The 4,764-nt window shown below is 37.8% G+C and overlaps 1 pseudogene; it reads left to right on the top strand.

Annotated features, from left to right (window-relative positions):
* The first annotated feature begins 432 nt into the window (after window positions 1-432).
* Window positions 433-1,552, top strand: LOC125908982 (hsc70-interacting protein-like; annotated as a pseudogene).
* The last annotated feature ends 3,212 nt before the right edge of the window (window positions 1,553-4,764 follow it).

The raw sequence follows: 4,764 nt of genomic DNA, 5'->3' as shown, positions 1-4,764 counted from the left end.
AACATTTCTTCATTACCCTTATCACTGCTTAGCATATTATATGTGTATTTGTTTGATGTCTCCCTTACCAACTAGAATAAAACCTCCAAGGGGACAAGGGCTTGCATGCTTTGTGTCCTGCCAAATCCCAAAGCCCTAGAACTATATCTAATGTACAGTAATGTACAATCATATTCGTCAAAGAAATGAATGGTAGTAATAACAGTACCCTAAGGTTAGTACTTATAAGGTTGTTTAGATGGTTAAATTTGATAATACACATATGCCAAAGACTGCTAATTATCTTCTAACGTCAATTCTTCTTTCCTTCTTTCCTAATAGAATCCCCAATTTTTATTTAGTCATATGGTTTCAATCACTCTGAACTAGTGCCATGCCTGGAATCAGACTGCAACCACTGTTGCACACACCACCTCCTGTTGCCTCTGGACCATGGACCCCACAGTGAACAAGCTTCGGGCCTTGGTGAAAATGTGCAGGCAGGATCTGAGTATTCTGCACACTGAGGAAATGCACTTCCTGCATGAGTGGGTGGAGAGCATGGGGGTAAAATACCACCTGCTATTTATAAAACTACATCAGAAGACAATATCAAAGAAGAAAAAACAGTAAGAAGGAGGAGGAAAACAAAGACAGACAAATCATAAAGTGAGGAAAGTGGTCTAAAAGTTTACAGTGAAGTGTGATTGAACCAGATACTTATGCCCCTCAAGAAATGGGAGATGAAAATGTAGAGATGACTGAGGAAATGATGGATATGGCAAATGATAAAAATGTAGCTGCCATTGATGCCCTAAGTGATGGTGAACTACAGAAAGCCATTGACTTGTTCACAGATGCTATTAAGCTGAATGCTTGCTTGGGCACTCTGTATGCCAAGAGAGCCAGTGTCTTCATCAAATTACAGAAGCCAAATAAATACTGCCATGCAAGACTGTGACAGAGCTATAGAAATAAATCCTGATTCAGCTCAACCTCACAAGCAACAAGGGAAAGCATACAGACTTCTAGGCCATTGGGAAGAAGCAGCACATGATCTTGCCCTTGCTTGTAAACTGGATTATGATGAAGATGCTAGTGTAATGAGGAGAGAAATTCAACCGAGGACCCAGAAAACTGCTGGACATCAGAGAAAGTAGGAGAGAAAATGTGAAAAGTGAGAGATCAAAGAAAAAGTAGAAAGGGTTAAGAAGACTTGGAAAGAACATGAGAGAGCCTAGAGGAAAGAAGAAGCCAGAGGACTATCAGGAGCTCAGGATGGCTCTTTCCCAGGTGGCTTTCCTGGGGGGATGCCTGGAATGACAGGGGGCAAGCCTGGAATGTCATGAATGCCTGGGCTCAGTGAAATTCTTAGTGATCCAGAGGTTCTTGCAGGAATGCAGGATCCAGAAGTTATCATGGCCTTCCAGCATGTGGCCCAGAACCCAGCAAATATATAAAAATATCAGAGCAACCCAAAGGTTATGAATCTCACCAGTAAATTGTCAGCCAAATTTGGAGGTCAAGAATAATGCCCTTCTGACAAATAAAGCCCTTGCTGAAGGATAAGCAACTTAGATCACCTAATGGACGTCACAATAACACAAACCAGCGTACCTCTGGCCTTCTCATGGAGAAAGCTGGGGTGCTGTGAAGATAATCGCTACCCCTCTGCCCAATATGCAACTGAGACATTTTACAGTGGTTTCCCATTGGGGTATTCATTCAGATAATATTTTCCTACTAGGAATGACAAACTTTAAACACTTCTTAAGTCTTAAAAATATTTGAAAACCATTTAAGAGGGTGTGTTAATCCCTACATTTTTCCTTACTAATCATTTCAGTTTTTTTTTTTTTTTCCTCTTTGGCTTAATTGAGCAAAGAAGATATTTCAGTATGGAAGATGTATTGCTTAGTCTGAGTGAAATAAAGGTTTATTAGCAGGAGGCAAATCTCACATTTAAACACATAAAGTTTAAGTTGGTTACTCAGGCATTTTGACTTCTTTTTAAATGTTTTGTTTTTAAAACATGATTTATTTGATAAAATCACTGGGACCACCAGTATTGCAGTAGGACCTGGGTAAGGACCAGAAATACTTGACAAGGCAGCAGAAACCTTACTCCTTTTATAGAGCATGCATCCTTGTGCAGATGCATTGAAATATTGCACTGTGGTTAAGGGATAGTTTTTATAGTGCTGCAGTAGAGTTGGATTACTTAGCTGTGTTCTTGTCTGATATAGAAACTGAACATTTCACATCATTTGCACACAAAAAAAGACTCCATTTCCCACCATGCCTTTCAGTTAAGAATGCTCATGTGACTAGTTTCAGCCAATATGGCATAAGCAAAGTTCCACATGAAACTTCTGAGAAGAGATCTTAAAAGAAGTAGGTGAAGAGGAGGAGTTTGTCCCCCTTCTCTTTCTTGGCTGACAGCAATTCAGGCATGATGGCCAGATCTCCAGAAGCTCTAACATCCATCTTGAAGCATGAGATGACCTTCAGAATAGAATTCTACCATGGAGGATCATAAGATACAAAGGGCCTGGGGTTTTGCTACCACAGAGTGACATATTATGTCTAGCCTCTGAACTTCTTGACTGTGAGGAAAAAAGTAGACTTCTTTCATTCTTAACTCATTATTTTGAGATTTTCTGTTTCTTTCAAACAAGAAACAATTTTAACATGTAAGTGACCAAGACAAACTTTGGACTATAAAACCTTAATAAGTATTGTCTTTTAGTTGGTATTACTGTCATTATTTAAAAAATTTTTTTTAAATGTTTATTTACTTTTGAGAGAGAGACAGAGAGTGAGTGGGTAGGGGGAGAGAGAGAAGGAGACACAGGATCTGAAGCAGGCTCCAGGCTCCGAGCTGTCAGCACAGAGCCCAATGTGGGGCTCGAACTCACGAACCGTGAGATCATGACCTGAGCCAAAGTCAGACACTTAACTGACTGAACCACCCAGGCACCCCTCCTGTCATTATTTTTTTTCCTGTTTCTGTATCTCCTTGTTAGCATTGTTGTTATTTTTATATGCTGTATACTGTACCAAATTTTAGGAATATGGGCAAGAATAAAATAGAGCTTTGATTTAAAAGACATTGTGTTTTGGGAAGGGTGAGATAAAATGACAGCACAATGTGAAATTTGCTTTAATTCTTTAATAAAAACATGCTATGGGAACACATAGGAAGGAAAGCATAAGTCTTCCAGGAGGAGTAGAGGCAGATTCATTGCAGAAGACATAAATCTTGAAACAAGATGTAAATATGTATAGCAAACTATCATGAGGACAGAAGGTTGGGGAGGGCAGAAAGAAAAGCAAAAGAAATGACTGCATATGGGCTTCCCTATCTGGTGAGCAGGAGTAATTTGGACCTTACCAAAAAAAGTAAAGCTGAGACTCTAAGCTTTATTGACTCTAAGAAAGCTGAGACTCTTATCTTATCCAATATTTCATTGCAAATGTGAAGTCACTGTATTAAACAAACAAACAAACATTAGCATCAGTTTGATTGATTACAAGATGGGTTGGTATCTTAGAAAGCAAAGAAGTGATTTCCAGATGGAATGTATATAATCAGGTCTATTAAAAGAAATGACATATCTTTGTTGGGCTTTTTGGGGGATAGAGGTGGAGGAAAGAGGTGGGGAGGTAGCAGGAGAGAATATATAAATGTATAAAATTAGAAAGTTCTTCCAAGGGAAGGATAGCCACTTAAGGTTCTTAAGTCAACAATTTTTAAAGTAGTTTCTAAAAATTAAACTGTAAGTACTCCCTAGTCTGTTCTTTATATTGACAAGCAATAAGGAGCTTAGGATAGTATTCATTTGACTTTATTTTTCAAGGCAATTTTTTTAATAAATTTAAAAATCCTCACCCTAACCTCCACTGTATGTTTTTGTAGTGCAAGTCAGAGGGTAAAGGAAGAAGAACTAAGACAGGAAAACAAGGATAAACAGTTGGGGATTTCCTCCTTAAGACATCTTTACTGCTGCAACCTCAGTGCTTCTGCTGATTCCAAATTTGGACCCTCAGGATTCTTGACATTGTCTGTTTAACCTCCCGAAACGAAGCTGACCTTAAATTTTCTCCTGGAATTTCCTTTTACCTCTAACACTAGATTTAGCATTCATTCACAGCTTCTCTAATACTCACTCTTGATTTTTTATCTTGATACCCTGTCCCACTAGCAAATTATTTTAAAAGTAATTTTTAATATGTCTCAGAGCCAAGTGTACTCTGAAAATGCAATGGAAATCTATTGAAAACTATTAGTTGATCTATAAAAGTCTGATTTACAGATACTAAATTTCAAGAATGACTGTATAATAAAAACAAAACAAAGTAAACAAAACAAACAAAAATACTCCAAAAGGCAACTGTTAAAGGAATTGATTTCTGGGACTGAAGGGAAGGGAAAATAACATTTGCTTAATATTAACCTATTATAATGTATTCTTCACCTCAGCTTCTCTTTGCCACATTTTAAAGCCGCAACCCTTTTTACTGACCATATAATTCAAATCTTTCTTTGGAGAAATATGCAATAGTTGGTAATTGCATGCATTCTAAAGCATCTCATTTTATGCCCCCCAAATGCATGATTTACTTTGAATGATAAATATGGCTATGAAATGGAGTGTTTCCGGCATTCACAGATCAAATGTAACTAGGGAGAAATAACTCAGATGCATCCTGATGTTTTATATTTCCATGCACTAATATTTGCTTCATACCATATGTCACAGTAACACAAGAATGTGATAAAGT

The sequence above is a fragment of the Panthera uncia genome (assembly GCF_023721935.1).
Source record: "Panthera uncia isolate 11264 chromosome B3 unlocalized genomic scaffold, Puncia_PCG_1.0 HiC_scaffold_1, whole genome shotgun sequence".
Classification (NCBI taxonomy): Eukaryota; Metazoa; Chordata; class Mammalia; order Carnivora; family Felidae; genus Panthera; species Panthera uncia.
Note: the sequence above shows the minus strand (reverse complement) of the source record. Positions and strands in the feature narration are given on the sequence as shown.